Source organism: Solanum stenotomum, chromosome 12 (assembly GCF_019186545.1).
Source record: "Solanum stenotomum isolate F172 chromosome 12, ASM1918654v1, whole genome shotgun sequence".
NCBI lineage: Eukaryota > Viridiplantae > Streptophyta > Magnoliopsida > Solanales > Solanaceae > Solanum > Solanum stenotomum.
This window is the reverse complement of record NC_064293.1, coordinates 10,508,006-10,527,174: the sequence shown is the minus strand read 5'-3', so window position 1 is coordinate 10,527,174 and position 19,169 is coordinate 10,508,006. Positions and strand designations below refer to the sequence as shown.

Here is a 19,169-nt window from a genome sequence, read left to right as displayed (position 1 = left end):
AAGTGGCTTCCATTCATTTTGATGACATAGCCATTGAGTGGCATTTGGCTTACATTAGAAGCAGGACCCACCTTCCCCTTCCTTCTTGGGAGGAATATGTATATATATTGATGGATAGGTTTGGAGTTGAGTATGCAGACCCCATGTCTAAGTTAAAGCTGGTTAAACAAAATGGCCTTGTAGAAGATTATCAAAAAGAATTTGACAGGATCATGACAAGGTTGGTTCTACTTCCAGAATATGCAATCAGTGCCTTTATCACTGGGCTGAAACCAGAGATAGGGTTCACTGTAAAGAACCATAGGCCTTATTCATTACCCCAGGTATACCAACTGGGAAGAAACACTGAAGCTCAAGTGAATGCCCAACTCAGGTTGGCTAAATCTTCTATGTACAGTGGGGGATCTAGCCAAAACAAAGGAGCATTTCTTGGGGTTAGTAACAAGAGAGTCACTAATAGAAAGGAATATCAGGCCCCAAAAAGGTATCACAGTGTGAGCCTCAATAGAAGCAACACCAGGAGACTCTCTCCAGTTGAGATGAGTGAAAAAAAATAGAAGGGCCTCTGCTTCTTTTGTGATGAGAAGTTTGTCCCTGGTCACAAGTGTAATGCTGCTAAACAACTATACTTGTTGGAGGTATGTGATGAAGAAGAACCAGAAGAGGAGCCTGAACCAGATGTCCAAGAGGTACTTGAAGTGGAAGCTAAAGGTGTGGAGAAGTGTGAGATCTCCATTCATGCCTTGAATGGAATTCCTGGATTTCACACACTTGGGTGATGGGGTACAGTGAAAAATGATCCCTTGATATTCTCATAGATCCAGGTAGCACTCACAACTTCATTGATGAAGAAGTAGGCAGACAGTTAGAGCTTGAGGTGATAATGGTCAGACCTCAGTCCATCAATGTTGCAGATGGGGCAATAGACAGACCACTGAGATGTGAAAAGGTCTTCCTTGGATGATGCAAGGGACCACTTTTGTGGATAACTTCTTATTGCTTCCTTTGAGATCTTGTGATATGATCTTAGGTGGGAGACCTCCAGCTGAACTTCCAAAAACTCACTTTGGCTTTTATGTACCAAGGTCAGAAGGTGCAGTTGTAGGGAAATAAGGAGAATATTAGGATGGTTAATGCCAAGGGGTTGGATAAAATGACTCAAAATGGTGGACAATTGTTCATGATTAGAGTCTTGCCCACAGAAGACTCAACAGTAGAAACAACAAGAGAAATACACCTTGGAATTATAGCATTGACTGAGGAGTTCCACCTGTTATTTGGTGATCCAAAACAACTTCCTCCTTCCATGGCCACTTTTGATCACATGATTCTATTGCAAAAGGATAGTAATCCAGCGAACTAGTATTCCTCAAGGCAAAAGGACATCATTGAACAGCTAGTCCAAGAAATGGTTGACCAAGGCATTGTACAACCAAGTTGTAGCCTTTATGCCTCACCTATGGTGCTAGTGGGGAAGAAGGATGGCTTTTGGAGATTGTGTGTGGATTACAGGGCCTTGAACAAGATCACCATCAAGGACAAGTTTCCTATTCCTATCATTGAGGAATTGTTGGGTGAGTTGGGGGTTCAAGTGTTTATACTAAGCTGGACTTAAGGTCAGGCTATCACCAGATAAGAATGGCCCAAGAAGATGTGCAGAAGACTACATTCAAGACACACTCAGGTCACCTTGAATACCTAGTGATGCCCTTTGGTCTCACAAATGCTCCATCTAACTTCTAGGGACTCATGAACCATGTATATAAGGACCATCTCAAGAAATTCATCTTAGTTTTCTTTGATGACATCCTTGTCTATAATCAGAACATGGAGGAGCATCTACAACACTTGAAAGTTGTCTTTGACCTGTTGATCAAACACCAACTCTTAGTCAGGAAAAGCAAATGTTCTTTTGGAGCTTCTAAGGTGGAATACCTAGGACACTTCATTTCTGCTGAAGGTGTGGCCACTGATCCTATGAAGATTGTTGATGTTCAAGAATGGCAACTCCTAAATCTGTGAAAGAGCTGAGGGGATTCTTGGGGTTGGCTGGTTACTACAGAAGATTTATAAGAAGGTATGGTTGGATAAGCAATCCCTTGACTGATCTTCTTAAGAAGGAATAGTTTATTTGGAATGACAAGGCAACAATGGCTTTCAACTAACTCAAGAGAGCTTTGATAAGTGCACCTGTACTCAGCTTGCCTAGCTGCACACTACAGTTTGTAGTGGAGACTGATGCTTGTGACACTTGAATTGGGGCAGTCTTGATGCAAGAAGGGCATCCTCTAGCTTATCTAAGCAAGGGACTAGCACCTAGGCATCAAGGTTTGTCTGTGTATGACAAGGAATTACTAGCTTTGGTCCTGGCAGTAACCAAATGGTCCCAATATCTTTTAGGGAGACAATTTGTAGTAAGAATAGACCAGAAGGCCTTAAAGTTTTTACTGGATTAGAAGCTACACACAGGTACTCAGATGAAATGGATAGCCAAACTAATGCAGTTTGACTTCCAGATTGAATACAAGAAAGGAAGAGAGAATAAGGCTGCTGATTCTCTCTCCAGGGTGCCAGCAGCACATTTATTCTTGTTGTCTATTATCCTTGTGGAAACTAACCTTTTCCATAGGATCAAGACCAGCTGGGAAAGAGATGATAAGTTGAAGGAAGTCATCCAGAAGATAATAGATCAAGGGGAGGGCCAAAAAGGGTTTACTTATTACAATCAGCAGCTCAGAAGGTATGGTAAGAGAGTGGTAGGACAGGATGAGCAACTCAGGCAAGACATAATGTAGTTTTGGCATAATAGAACCAGTAGTGGTCACTCAGGAAATGGAAAACACATATAGGAGAATATCCCAGCTACTCTACAGGAAGAATTTGAGAGATGACATTAACCAGTATGTTAGAAATTGTTATGTATGCAAAAGAAGCAAGTATGATGTTGCATCATCCCCAGGCCTCATGCAGCCACTAGCTATTGCTACATCAGCTTGGTCCAGCATTAGCATGGACTTCATTGAGGGCCTTCCAAAGTCAAAAGGATAAACTACCGTCATGGTAGTAGTTGATAGGTTGACTAAAAGCAGTCATTTCATAGCTTTAAGCCACCCTTATACAGATGCTACTGTTGCACAAGCCTTCCTGGATCAAGTCTTCAAAATTCATGGCATGCCTAAGAACATAGTGAGTAACAGGGATCCCATATTCATCAGTAGGTTTTGGCAAGAGCTATTCTCAGCACATGGAGCCACCTTGAGCACTTCAACTGCTTACCATCCTCAAACTGATGGTCAGACTGAAGTGTTAAACAAGACTCTTGAGACCTACCTTCGATGTTATTGTAGTGACAGCCAAAAAGACTGGTCCCTTTATTTGCCCATGGCAGAATGGTGGTACAACACCAATTCCACTCTGTTATCCAGACCACTTCATATGAAGCATTATATGGGCAGCCCCCACCCATACATTTACCCTACATGGCTGGTGACTCTATTGATGAAGAAGTAGATAGAAGTCTGGTCACCAGGGAGCTCAAGATCCAATTGCTCAGATTTCACTTGCATAGAGCTCAACAAAGAATGCAATCTTTGGCCAATAAAGGGAGAAGTGATGGGCAATTACAAGTTGGAGATTGGGTCTATCTCAAAATACAACCGTATAGACAGACTATTGTGTCTAACCATCATTCACCAATCTATCGGCCAAGTGTTATGGTCCTTATCAAGTGATTCAAATGGTGGGGCCAGTAGCTTACAAGCTCCTCTTACCTCCTCAAATATCTATCCATCCCACATTCCATGTCTCTCAGCTGAAGCTATGTCATAAGGCGCCTGCTCAGTTCACTCACCCACCTATTGTTGACCCTGCTAGTCCCTACTGTGAGGAGCCAAGGTGCATCTTAGAAAGAAGGATGATCAAAAAGGGAAATAAGGCTGTGGCTCAACTCTTGATACATTGGAAGAACATGTCTAAAGAGAAAGCCACTTAGTAAGATTATTATGTGATCAAGACAAGGTTCCCTTCATTCTTCCTTGAGGACAAGGAAGTTTCTAAGGAAGGAGTAGTGATGCGGATTGAGGTGGAGGAGAGTCCAAGCAAGGAGATGGAGGTTGTTGAGAGGTGTACCTTAGGCTTGCTTAGTGGTACCTAGCCGTTAGGTTGGTTAGACTGTTTTCCCCTTTATTGCTTTTGCCCTTAAGTTATGTTATTTATACTTTGGACCCCATAATTGTTAGAAAGGTCCCTATCTAGTCCTTTTACTTTTTCTGCAGAAATAGTGAAATAGTACTGTATGTTCCTTATCTCTTAAGGAGGAGGATAGTGAGTCATCTAGTGTTAAGGTACTATATATTGTAATGTTCTTCTTATTAACATTATCAATGAAATATACCCTAGCCGTAATTAGCTAGTTTCAATGTAACTTCTTCTTTTTATTCTTCATTGTTAGTTACTGATCCATTGCTAAGTCCCAGCTATTCTATTCTGCATCATTGGTTGAAGCCTTTTTATTATAAGCTTCCCTGTACAAGTAAATTTGCTATTTTTGACATTATGTAGGCATGGATGAATGCTGATGAATCAAATGGTCGTGACTCGTGAGTGATCCAGGCATTTTTTGATTCATCTTCATGAGGTTCGTTTTATACAATTTTAGCCCTTCAGTTTCAAGTGACAAAGATGTAGGATTAAATGTACTTAAGATTCTTGTAATTGAACTTCTTGAGCATTAGTTTAGTTTTGAGTTATTTCTGAAGATATTTTTTAGAGAGTTGTTTTATCTGTTGATTCAATTCAGAGGATATCTTTTATTGTATAGTCACATGTTGTTGTTGTGTGTGTTGCTTATCTGCTATGATAGAATTTGATTGTCAATTAATAGATAAAATTGGTGTTTATATCTCTTTTAAGATTTCTTTCTTCAATAAATATTTCTTGTGGAATATCAGTGTGTATATATATATGTGTGTGTGTGACACTGATATTCTGCTTCCAATTATCTATATCCAAGTTCCATTTGTTCCCTTTGATTTTCCTTTCAGTATCTCCACCATTTGCTCTTTGTTTGTTATAAGGTTCTTTTGTGTTATTTTTTGTTTTCTTCTATTTACTTTTTTACATAATGTGAGTTTTGAGCAAAAAGCTATATCATAATAAGCTGTGTTTATTTAATTATTTGTTGTGGTCATACTGAAAGTGAATCACTTCATCCGTCTCTTTTTGTGATCTGAAGGCCTGAAAATCACACTAAAGACCGATGACATCAAAAGAGAATTCATGAAGTTAAAAATTTAACATTAAAGGATAAAAATTTAGATGTGCTGTCATTTAATTTTGTTATTAGAATCTGTTGTATAATTCCCTTTCTTAAATTACCTGAATGGTTCTGCAAGTGAAGATTTCTATTTTTTCTTTTTGGTAATAACTGTAAAATATTACCATACCACCCAAGAACGGATACAAATAAAGAGCACCTAATTCTGATAACAGAGAACAGGTCTCCTACCAAACATTTTTTTTTTTGAGAAGAGGCCTCCTACCAAACATAAAACCAATTACATACCAAATGTTGAATAAAGTGTCTACACTTTTTTGCTTTCTTTAAACTACTAAGTGTAATCCTTCAATGATTTCCTTATTTATCTGTGTTACTGCCTCCTCCGTATGTACACGTTTGTCCTTAAACCTCCTCCATTTCCTGGCACGCCAAGTGTGGTATATGAAATCTCCACAGATAGCTGCCATGATCTCCTTTTTAAATTGCTTCCAGGGATTACCTTTTATGTTTCCAGGACCTTCATGATACCAATATTCTGCACTGGTATTTCAGTCCAATGGTGCATAGCTTACCACACAGCTACCACACAGCTGATGTCCATTTGCATTTCTCGAATAGGTGAACATTAGTCTCCATTACTTTCTCATCACATAAACAACATTCAGTATCATCAACCTGAATATGCAATCTCAACTTTCTCTGCTGTGTAAGATTTCTATTTCACTAGAGTATAATATTACCAAAATAATTAATTATTGAACATAAATTTGCTTCATAGTTAAAGCACACCAGTAAAAAAGAGTTGGTTATCAATAAAAAAAAAGTATGACATGAGAGATTAGTACACTTGACTTGAACTCAAGTTTCAAAATAAACCATGAAGAGAAAACAAATAAATAATTAGTCATCTTTACAATTCTATACACAAAACAGAGATGAAAGTGTAGGTCAGAAAGACCATAGATTATAGAACTATGATCACCAGTCATCTTTCCCTGTCCGTTGGATGGCATTTTAGTTCACTTTTCTCCATTCTTTTTACATACCTTATCTCAGAATCTCCCATCAAATTTAACTCTATGTGTGTGGCGTATCTAGAATCTAGCAACATCTTTTGACTACATACCATCCTAAATTACCCCTGCATTTATACAGTGTGCTATCGGAAGTTACTCGCTTTAGGAAACATGAAGTTCTTATCTTTAATCTATCACTTACTTGGTTGTTTAAGTTATTTTTAGTTTACTGCACGGAGAGTTACTTCATTTTGAAAAATGTTGTTCTAAGCTTTTAACAATTATTTACTTGGTGTTCACTTTGTGACTGCCCTCTTCATTGAAAAATGTGGAAAAAATATATTTGAAATAGCTGCTACGACAATCACAGTAAGGCATCAAACAATGACACTGTAGTTTATCTGAATTACTCACCTAATCAATTAAGATCCTGACACACTTTCTACAGATCTTTTAAGATCCTAGATGAAACATAAGTATCTTTTAATTTGTAGCTCGCTAATTTTTATTTTTGCACTCAGTTTTAGAGTTCTTTAGTTGACGATTGGTGTTTGCTTGGTTTTTGAAGGTATTTCAAAACGTCTCCCTGTTATGTGTTTCCGGGATAGCAAAGGTTGGCTACTAAGCTAGGTATTGTATCTCCAACACAATTGAAATGATAGATCAAGAAAGGCTTTGGATTTTCAAGCTCCCAAAATGGAGTTATGTGTCATTATTATTTACTGTGAAGAAACTAGAAACTACTGCCTCATAAAGGGGTAGAACATAAATTAGCCGCCAAAGTTGGAAAGAGATTGTCAAGGAATGATAAGGCGCAAGAATTACCTCTGCAATATTTACTAAAACTGTAAGTTCTTGAAATATTTTGGATATCTTTCATCTTAAATATCAGTAGATTTTCTTAAATATTTGTTTAAGGTTCTTCATTCCTCCAACTGGATGTGGTTTAGTGTTTATGTGATTATACCTTGTTGTTATTGTTACAGTTCCTTACATATATGCTCCACATTATTTTGTTAAAAGCGTAGATTGGTAATGGAATTATTCTACATCACTGTAGTGTAAGAGTAAGTATGCTAACCAAAAGGGCACTATGTGTAATTGCATCAGGGGAGTAATAATAAGAATTTCTATTTTATAGAAACATGAAGAGCTAGGACGACCAATGGCATAACCATAACTATACTCAATATTGAAGGATAATATGGTCATTATACAATACTAATTATTTAGCAATTAACATGCACCTCTTCTATTTTCCTTCCAGAACGTTCTCTCTCTTCCTTCCATGTTGCAATTAAGAGATGACTCAAGAAAAAGAATTGGCAAATTGATTGGATCTTTCCAACCTCCTCTCTCTTGACCTAATATGTGATCTATCTATTTCATAGACCTCTCTTGTGATGCTACTAAAGCAAGAATGGATGGTGTAAATGGTTTAATTATCGGTATATATAATCGGTTTATACTTATATAATAGAAATTTGTAACATAGGTAGCTTTATGAACTTTAAAAATGATATCTAGAAGGATTGTAACATGTCATATTTTACAATTCTAAAGAGTAAGCATGATGAATCTTTCTTATTGATGTAAAAATGGCCTTGAGACGGATTGTAACATGTCATATTTTTACAATTGTGAAGAATAAGCATATGTTGGAATATGCATTTCATAAATTATTGTTTCTTTCTGATGAATGTAGTATAATTGGTGCAGGTGATTGATGGTTTAGTTCCATTAACAGAGATGTTCAATTGCGTTAGTAAAACTTGAAGGGGAATGACAAAGGAGCATGCATCGTACATTATGCAAGTAGCCAAGTTTGATGTTGTCCCTCAACACATTCAAATCAGCTTGCCAAAAAGGAGGAAGCAGTAGTTTAGTCGGTCAGCTTTCAAATTTGGATCCACCAACTTAAAAATAGGTATTCTTACTCAACGAAGGGACTGCTCTTTGACATCATCTTGTCTTTTGGTGTTGCAATTTCAGTTTGATCTTTTATTTTAATTTTAGCCATTATTTTAAGATTCTCTTTAGATTTTCCAAGATGGTTGAAGCGGTTACATTTTGACTAACTTTCACTGCGATAAATTTCATAGAGGCAAGTCAAGATGCAATATTGATTTGTTGTGAGTTTCAACCTCTTACTTGTTCTCCTATGCTTTGGTGGTTAATTTCTTTAATTTTTTTACTCAACGGTTAGTCTCCGCGGTTTCCACTCCAAGTCCACCAATCCAACGTAAACCTGCCAACATCGTATTTCATGAAACTTGTGTGCACTTACCAAACAACCTTGCCCCTTCGCCCTCAACGGCTCAACCATTAGCTCACACGCCTAATAACAAGGACATCATAGTAAAATCACTTTGTTACCGTAATCGAACAGACCCCATGGAATATAGTTGGACTGGTTATTTTTTTCTTTAACTTCTTTAATAATAATTAAGAATCTACATTAACACTTGACTAATAGTATATGAGTTCCCTCTGTTCTTTTTTCCATCATAAAGTTTTATTTTTCTTTGTTGTTTCTAAATTAAAACTTGTATTCTTTTAATTCCAATCTTTTAACCTTTTAGGTGAACCAAGAAAAGAAAAAATGTGGATGCACAAAAGAAAAACAAGTTTTATTCCCAATGGTAAGAGTGACAATTTGTTAGGGATGGATTTTTTTTTTCATAAAGTTTTTTCAGAATGTAGAAAATTATTTGTCTTGTTAATTCTGCTTATGTTGTGGGAATTTTCTGATATAACAAGAGTCTACAATTAGGCAGACGAAAACTCAAATCGAAATGATCAGGAAGTAGAGATACGCAATGCAGAAATATTTGAAGACTGATATAACTGACGTCTTAAAATCTGGATTGGATGTCAACGCCTACGACAGGGTAATTTTCTTTTGTTGGAATTGATCTATCTATATATTCTATTATTCTATCACTTAGTTTTATCTAAAAACCGACTTTGTAGCTGATATTTTTTTGCGTATACAATAAAAGAAAGGATGAAGAGTGCATATTTGAAGTGGTAACGTATGTTGGTATAGGAATCTGGTAGCGTTGAGATTATCAAAATAAACTTGGTTTGATCCTATAGGGTAAAGTCTTCCTATTTTCATACCATCTTTTGGTGTTAATTATCATTTCTTGCAGCTTTTTTGGAATACAAATATCGTCTTACAGTGGTGTCACCAAGGAGTGAGAGAGAAATACGTGTCATAATCTGTAACAATCGGAAAGATTTGAGCTCATACAATTGGTTTTTCGTTAGTCTTTTATGTTTTATCCATGTCATGACGCTATTCCCTGGAAGTTATAAAGAGAAGACAAAGGTGCATCTCATATGTATCGAAGTTACTCATGAAGAAGTTATATGTTTTGCATTCACCAAATTGATTCGAATATCCTTAACAACTGCAAGGTGTTGAAGTATCAGCACACAAGTAGGAACACAAAATAGCTATCCACCGTCTTTTTGAAGTTAAACAGTTGCTCAGGTATACGTTACTGTTTTTTCCCTGTTGCTTCAAGCAAAATTAAGAAATTATTTCAAAAGGTTAACGTGTTAATGAAACTTATTAATCTATAGTTATTTATCTTCTGGGAGTTTTTTATTGATGAACTGCAATATCACTCAACATTAATTGACTTCTATAGTCCATAGTTCAGAATATTGTGTAGATATGACTAGGTTAATGTTTTAGAAAGTTAATTCTCTAAATATTGTGAATGTGTATGCTTGCTACTTGCTTGAAAATTTGACGGATTTCTATTTGCTGGTTGTCTTTAACATTCTTTTTGTCTACCTCCCAAAATATTTACTAACTTGACCAAGTATTAGCATTATTGGAAGAGCTTATTAGCTTTTAACATGAGTGCAGATAGAGCAAAAAGTGAGGACAAACTTAGTAGTTTGATTATTTTAGAGCATTTGTATGTATAGAGCTATAGGAGGTATTATGGACCTACTAAAAGAAATATCATATTTGTGAAAATGTGTTGCTTTCTTCTCAATTTATATGCAGTAGTTGAGAAAATGCTACTCAAACCTCATTTTTCAGGCCAGAGCCTTGATAATCTGTTCATATACAAGATCCAGACAAAACCAGAGAGTTGAGAGAAAAAATACACACACACAGATGAAGAAGAAGAAGAAGAATAGGGTTGGAATATTACAAGATGTGGAATCAAACAGTTCTAATAGAGATTCCATCACTAACACTCCTCATAAGGTACTATTCCTAATTATTGCATTAGGTTCAGCTATCGATACAGAATCATGTTACTCATAGAGGCTATGTTGATCGGGCTCTCCAAATATGTTGCGGCACCTGTTTCGGGACCTTTTAAAATGCACTACTTTTAATGATCTGATACACACCCATCAACATTTTTTAAGAGTCCAAGCAACATAGCATAGAGGTACCTTTGCACCCGAAACTCAGTAGCTAGGAAAGTTGGGCCTGCCACTAATATTGAACTTTCAACTTCTCAGGTGAATTATGCAGTCTCACTCGATAGTGGGGATCGATCTTAGGAATCAGGAAGAATGAATTATCAAAGATGATATGCTGAGCTAGACTATATCAACCTCCTTTTGGATTATACTCTTCCAAAAAACTTGATCTCCTAATTTAAAATTGGAAAGAAATCCAAAAAATAAAAATTGTATGTGCCAAATTGATATGAATTGTAGACTTACATGTTCTTTAACAACGGGAGAATATTGAAATTGTTTGTTTCCTACTGTGCTTAATTACCTTTTTGAACGATTCTAGAAATCTCATGGTGCTTACAAGGTAGAATTATTACGTTTGCACTCATTGATGAATTTGATCTCGCGTGCGCTATGAAGTAATGAAATTGTTTCTCCTTTTTATTGGCAGGTCTTTAAAGGACTCTGCCATAAGTATGGTCCTGACAGAGTCATTGATATACCAATTTTTGAGGTTGTTTTCATTCATCATCAATGTGCTATAATCTTACTTAATTCCCTTTCATTTTTAGCCACAGGAATATAATCAATTTGCATCCTTTATTTTAATTCTCTTTTAGCCATTATGACGCTTAGATTTTTTTTCTAGCAATATCTCAAAATCTTTTCAGCTGCTCTGCAGTACCTTACATTATAACTGGTGATGCAATCTCAAGCACACGAAAAGAGAGCAATTTGATTGCTACACCCTTTACTTTACTGATAAGTTTAATACTTTAGTTGTTCTCCTCATCTGTACATTATTACATATAAGACTAGACGACTAAATTTGCTCACCGATTGGTGATTAGAAATTTTTAAAGTGAAGTATGATATTTTTTCCCTCTGCATATTAAGAGATTCTCTATTCAGCTATTTCACGGAACATAGTAGGTATGAACACAATAGGAGACCTACTGGTTTTTTATATATAAAAATGTGTGGAAAAAGATTTTCAAACATTAATTCAGCTTTGAATTTGTTATTGTATGCATAACTTAACTACTAAGGAGAAAAGTAGGATTATGGAAATTCCTTACTTTCCTGTTGAGGGTTTCAACATGCAGCTGGCCAATTAAATTTCCTACTGCTTAGGCTAAATGATTATGCTTGAGATTAAAGTTTTCATAAAACTCTGATTTTTGCGAGACATGAACACTAAAGATGTAATGTAACGTAATTTTGATTTTTTTTCCTTATATTTCAGATTGTTATTATGCTGTCTAATTGCATGAAGTAACTTTCTTATTTTTGTGACTTTTGGTTACTGAAAATATAAGTTTTGTTTTGAATTCTCACTATCCTTGATAATGGGGACAGACTAATCATTTGAATTTAGGGAGGATGAAACAACAACAATTATATGGAAGTTATTCAGCTTTTTTTACCGCTTCAGTGTTTCAGATTAACAGGTTAGTGTTACTTTATATACTCTTTTACTACAATATTGATTGTGTGAAGGTTGTATGTATTTCTCTCGGTTGTAACGGTGTCTTTTTTTGGTTGTAACATGTTTGATCTTTTCTTCATTTTTTTCCTTCATGAAATTTGTAATCATCAGCATAGTGATGTTCTTTTTGATATATTGTGAATGGGCAATCTCTTTTGATCAACAGATCCACATCAGATTTAAGTGTTATGTCTGAAATCGGGTTATGAACTCCATGCTTTATGTATATTAAAATGTTATGTCATGCGTTTTGTTAGTTCATGTGAGTGAGCAAAAGGAAATAAGAAGGCGGAGTGAGTTGTTGTTTCCAACAGTTATTTTTCCTATATGGTTTGGTTGATTGGAGAATTGTAGTTGAGAACATTATTGTAAAGTAGAGTAATCCATGATGTCTTCTATGTTATAGAAATATTAATTATTGGATTTTATTCTCTCTGAGTTATTTTTTTTTCATTAGACTTGATTATTGAGTAATGTGTACATGGTGTACTCTCTATGATTCTGATTTATGTTGTGAAATTAAATTGTTAATAGAATGAAGATTCCATACGATGTGGTACTTTGACACACAATAGTTATGTGCAATTACAAGATACAGGGAACAACGTTTGGTAATGTACTTGGTTGCAATCATATCCCTTCTTTTTATTTGATTGCAATATGCACTCTAATTAAACAAATTTGACTTAAGCTCCTCGATGTTATTTTGTGATGGAGATCATCCATCTTTGAAGGCCCAAAGGCCAAATGCGTAAATGTGTTGAACATGAGCAACATGTATTGTTGTCTATTTCATTGTCCCTTTTTTATTAGAAATAACAATTGTATGTTGGATATTCAGAATATTTTATATCAGTTTTAATTTCCTTGGTGTATGATTTAGATAAAAAAAATTGTCTCAACATTTTGTCATCTTCTTGAAGGTAAATTTGATTTTGATTTATTGAAAATTCTATGTCAGGTGTAGTAATCTAGATTAAAGGAGAGAAAAAGATTATTGAGTTTTGTCTTCTAAATATATTGCTTTCGTGTGTACATGTGACTTGTGTTTCTGGTTGTGTAGAACTCAATGTGCGACGACTGCAAAATAAGAAATTTTGAAGGTGGAAAGCAATACACATCTTAAAGCTCTACAACTTTCAGACTAGAGGAGACACCGAAAAAAAACTTGTGGTTGAGTTGGCAGGTATAACAGACGGTCAAAACAGTTCAATTTACGGATAACCTGAGTTGAAGATATGAGTATTAGATTAATAGTTTTATTAGGCATTAATGGTGTTATTTTGTTTTGGATCTGTAAACTGCCTATGTGAAGGTGTTTCTTTGGTGAAAACTTAAGTATTTGTTAATTAAACATACTTTTGTATCAATATAACAAACATTTATAATTGTGTATCTTTATGCGTTTATCACTTTAAAGTGTAAAATGTTTGGCCCGTGCTTGAGCACGAACCGTTGCCCCTCTAGTATATATATATATATATATATATATATATGTACACACACTACCTTAAAAGCATGAACTCCCAAACTTGAATGTTGAATTACTATAATACCCCCAATTAAAAATACTTAATTTATTTTATTTATTAGTTTAATTAATTTTATTATATTGAAAGTAGATACCTTTTTAAATTAAAGGATTGTGACTTTTTCGATAAGTTGTGACTTTTTCAAAGGGCTATGTTTTTTTGACGGGTTGTGACTTTTTCAATGAGTTTGACTTTTTCGAAGGATTGTGATTTTTTCGAAGGGTTGTGACTTTTCTAAAGGGTTGTGCCTTTTCTGATGAGTTGTGCTTTTTTCAAAGGGTTGTTACTTTTTCGAGAAGCAGTCACTTTTTGGATAAGGCACAACTAACACCTATTCATACTGCTATTTGGTAGCTATAAATAGAGGGGTTTCCTCACACTTTTAAACTACAATTTCTTTAAGTTCTCTACTCTTCTTCTTCTTAAAAAATCTCAAGTGTTATTTGTAGAAATTAATTAAGTTCGAAATTCAACGAAATTTGAGGTACCTCATAAGAAAGAGCTGGTGAAAAAATTGTTGCAAATCATTCATCAATTCATACTCGTATTTTTTCTTACCATTTTCAAGAGTTAACAGTGACGAAAAGTTGTGAGAGAGACAATAATATTAAACATATATGAAAAAAGGCATATGATTTGGTAAGATATTTCTTCTTTGTTTTTTTTATTTTTTTATTCTTTTCCCTTCCTTAAACGAGGGAGTTTCTTTCTAATTTTGCTAAAACAATGAGTATCAATGTAGTCCATTGAATTATTAGTTTTGATGTTAAATTCACTATTTCAAAAATAGATTTTCACTTTTACTTATAACATGATAACATAGCCATGATAATAATTATTTTTTAATAGATATGTATGTAAAAATGAACGGAGAAAGTAAACTATTGGTAACAAGAGATTTAAATCAAATGGACCCTTCGGGGTGGCCCGGTGGTTTGGGCTTGGGACTTCCATATTGGAGGTCTCAAGTTCGAAACCCCTTGCCAGCGAAAGCAAGGGGTTTGCCTTCTGGGTCGAGCTCGTCGCACTGGGCTTGCCTAGTGCAGGTTACCTCTCCTATGTGGTTTGCGAGTTATTGCATAGGAGCAGGGGTTTTACCCTGTGTGCACCCAAAGGGTAGCGGCTGCGGGTTTTCCTTGTCATAAAAAAAAAAAAAAAATCAAATGGGACACTAGAGTGAGTATAACATGAACATAGATTTCCATGTTCCTTCTTCATTGGCTATGTATTGTTCCATATAATTTTTTTTATGTCACAAGATACACTCCTTACTAACTATATAAAAATAGATAAGAAAATAGTGATTGATCATGATCTTAAATCAAATTAATGATTCTATAAATAATACTTTAAATTTAATTAAAATATTAATTTTTATTATTGAAAAATTTAAATATTTTATATCATGATATATACAACTTCTATAAGATACTAGACACTTTCATTAGACAACAATTATATGATATGTATGCGGCAGAAAAAAGGAGAAGACTATAATTCCACAAAGATAAGGTAGAAACTTAATGAAATGAAATATTTTTCATCATAGGTGATGTTATTCATATATTAAAATTAAATTATTCTACGGAAGTATATATAACCATCATTCATGATAACAACTAAGTACACTTTTTTGGGTAAAATTACCTATCTATGATAGTCTTACTCAAATATTAATTGAGTAATAATATTTTGTAAAAGATATTCTACATATAAAGATAAAATATTGAAATACTTATGGTAATCCTTATTAGTGTCATGCACATACTAAATTTCAAGTTTGAATATTTAAGACCAAATTTGTACTTAAATGGTGTACATCATTTATGTTCATAACCTCAAGAGGAAAGGTTGTTCGTGGCATTTTTTTTTTCTATTTTGTTGGTTAGATTTGTTTACAAAATTGAGTGAAGTAAGTAATAATGTTATTAAAGAAATGTAACTTTCTCCCATATTTAAACGTTGAATGTATTTTGAAATGTTTTAATAATATCTGGTCATTTTATTCTCAAAATACAAGTAACTCTATGACAATATGTATTAATGATTAAAAAGACACTTGTACTATGTTCTTTCAATTATAATTATTTAGTAAAAAACTTTAATTTAGTAATATTAATTCTATTTTACAACATCATATACTATATATACGATACACATGTGCAATGCACGTGCCGTGAAACTAGTATATATATATATATATATATTATTTTAGGTATAATTTTTATAGAATTAGAAAAAAAGATAATAACAATATTTTTTAATGTTAGAAAAAAGAGAAAAAAATAACAACTAAAGATTTCAACCCTCCAAAAAATAAAAGGTATAATGTCAATTAAAATTTAAATACGTACATTTTAATTAGATAAAAATAGAAGTTTAATTCACTTTTTTTTATAATAGATATTTAAAATACTTCTCTCTACAAAATATTCTTGATATTAAAAGTACATTAATGTTGTCATTTTTCGTAATTTGACTCTCAAAAGCACTTTTTTAAAAGGCCATTTTAAAAAAGTGCTTTTAAAAAATAAGTCATTTTAGCAGCAATGCCAAACAGACTCTTAATTGGAATTCAATTCAAAATCATAGTGAACCAATACGTGTTAATCAGTGGCTTAGAAGTAGCCAAACTTAATGGTTCATACCCCAAATTATCAAACTATTTTATGCTAATAACCTTGTGCCATATCATTACTGCGAAGGGATGGCGTATTTATTACCTCCAATATAACAAGTTGCAAACGTTGCTAATTAACCAAAACTAGTTAAAAGGAACCACCAAAATTCAACAATTACCTGAGATCTTTTCACAGTCCACGTATCATCTCTTACCAATTTTGTTAAGCGGTTGTTTTCTTTCTTTCTTTACTAAATTGGGTGCTTTACTACTATAGTACTATTGGTATAACCTAATGTCACCTCACGTTCTCACGAAATGAAAGGTTGGTCTGGCCCACTCCTAGACCCCTTTAGCAAAACTATATAACTAACACTTTGACCTAATACTTTTAAATTATTTAATTTTCAATTTTACAACTAATAAGTACATAACTAAGTAGTAAAAATTATGCAAAGCACATAGTATAATAAACAAATTACTTTCTATCTCTACTTTTTCATAAATTACAAAAATCCCTTTATTTTAGTGCCTTTCGGATACATAATTGTGTGGGTGGATACATTAATTTAGCAGACGGATACATTAATTTAGAAGCTGTTTTTATAAGTTTAGTGCGTTAAATTAGGAATTAAAAACATAAAATATAATTGACTCCCACAAATGACGCATACATTTCTTTCTTCTATCAATCAGTCATTCACAAAACGTTTACTGAACTAGAAAATTCAAATTTCAAATTGTGAAATTGTGTCTCTCTGTTTTTCGAAAAAACTGTAGAAGGTTGATTCAGAAAACTTTGCAGCGCAATTTTGGTGAAGATTTGTAATGAATATTTCGATCTTGTTAAGACATTCTGGAATATGGGAAAGTGATGTTAGATATGAGCGTTATAGAAGTGATGGGATAGTGGTTGGGAAAATATTTCGTTCGTGAATCTTAATTCAGCAATTGCAGCTGAATTGCATATTGATGAATCGAAAAAAAACATCGAGATCAGATACGTTGTAGAAGGTAATTCGTCTCTATTGTGTATTCAGAATGATATGGGGTGAAATTGTACATATAAGTGAAGAAACAAGTGGTAGGATTCGGTATGTATCCACTATGCATTGATACATCGGATAAAAGTAATGAAGAGATACAAAATTTCAATGCAATAACAGGTGCAATTGTGTGTGTTGAATGTGGAAAAAGGGACGCAAAGGCTCTAACCATTGTTGAATAGAAAATTTGTGATTCCTATTACATACCAGAAATGAAGGTGAAAATTTTTATATCAGATACAAATGTTTCTGACGTGGAAGCGAAGCAATTGTACAAGGATAAGGCAACTCTAATGGTTGTAATGACAAAATACAAAATAAAACATAACTTCAATTTTAGAGTTAAAAGATCTAATAACAAAAGGCATGTGATACAAATATCTGATAACGTTCTTCATTTTTATAATTTATTTGTTAATATGTTGATCATGATACACAGATAACATGTGTTGCGTGCAATTATAGGTGTTAGGTATCATGTTCATTTTTTAGTTACATCAGGTTATTAATGTATCAATTAAGAAGGATAGGTGAAAGTTGTTTAATATGTGTATTATGTTCAGTGGATACAACAAAGTATTATGTTCATTTTGAGTTACTTCTGTTTATTAAAGTATCAATTAAGAAGGATTGGTGAAATAGGGTTAACAAGTGGATTTTGAATAAATGATAAATTGTGTCCTCATTAAACTGTGTGATATATTAATATGTGTGCACAATACTATTTAACTAAAAGTTTTTGTAATTATGTATCTTTTACTGTTCTTTTGTTTTTATTTTATGGATTGTTACATTAAACTTGATCAAATAACAAATATATGTGGTATAATTGCAGCTACATATTAGTATATTATTTAGATGATTGTTGTTGGAATTTTAAGGCGTCTGTTAGAAAAAATATAGACATATTCAAAGTGAGATACTTAAATAGTGAACATACATGTCCATTGAGGGATCGAGTATTAAGTAAGGTACAAGCTACTATTGGGTTTGTTAGTGGTGTGACAGCTACAAAATTGGTGAATCATTAAAGAAAACATACTCCAAACGATCTAATTGATGATGTTAGGGCACTATATGGTGTTGAAATTTCTTACCAACAAGCATGGCGGGCTAAAAAACGTGCATTGGAGATGATAAGGGGTAAACCTGCAGATGGATATAGACAGTGTAACATCCGACAATTTGAAGTGGCTTTGAAGGAGCTTGAAAAAAAATGGAAATTTGGCTAAGTATGGAAATCAATGAGTTTTTGGCCAACTTTGAGTAGTCGTAACTCCTAGCTCAGGATGAGTTAGGAGTAGTTCCAGTTATGGTTGCGAAGCTCGTAGAGCGATCTTTCCAACGCCACCGAGTTTGCTCGATTCCGAGTTCGTATGAGGGAGTTATGCCCTTTAGAAGTTGGGCAGTTGGAAGGGAAATCCGTCCGGAAATTTAAGGGCATTTTGGTCCTTTCACAAAACTTTTTAATTGAACTCATATTGTTGAGTTAGGATGATTTTTGGATCATTTTTGTCCCTTTTTGGAAGATAAAGAGTTAGGGTTCTTGAGATTATAGAAGAGAAGAAGGAGAAGAAGAAGAAGAGGAGAAAGAGGAGCTTAGTCAAGATCGTCGTGGATTTTCGTCGGGGGTGATCCCTAAGAGGTATGTGAGTTCTTTTCGTGTGGGTTGATCCTCTCCCTCACACATACCAAGTTTACTCTATGATTTGAGAAAAGATTGGGGTTTGAAGTTGTTAGTTGTTGTTGAT

General features: G+C 34.1%; 1 long non-coding RNA gene across 4 annotated transcripts; it reads left to right on the top strand.

Moving 5' to 3' along the window:
- Positions 1-4,497: 4,497 nt before the first annotated feature.
- Positions 4,498-9,172, top strand: LOC125847626 (uncharacterized). 4 transcript variants are annotated; one of them, XR_007444450.1, is made up of 5 exons: positions 4,498-4,636; positions 6,863-7,141; positions 8,014-8,221; positions 8,877-8,936; positions 9,068-9,156. It is a non-coding gene; the product is annotated as an uncharacterized LOC125847626 (long non-coding RNA). The 4 variants fall into 4 exon arrangements; XR_007444453.1 differs by lacking the exon at positions 4,498-4,636 and adding an exon at positions 5,859-5,896; XR_007444451.1 differs by lacking the exon at positions 4,498-4,636 and adding an exon at positions 5,867-5,984.
- Positions 9,173-19,169: the final 9,997 nt, after the last annotated feature.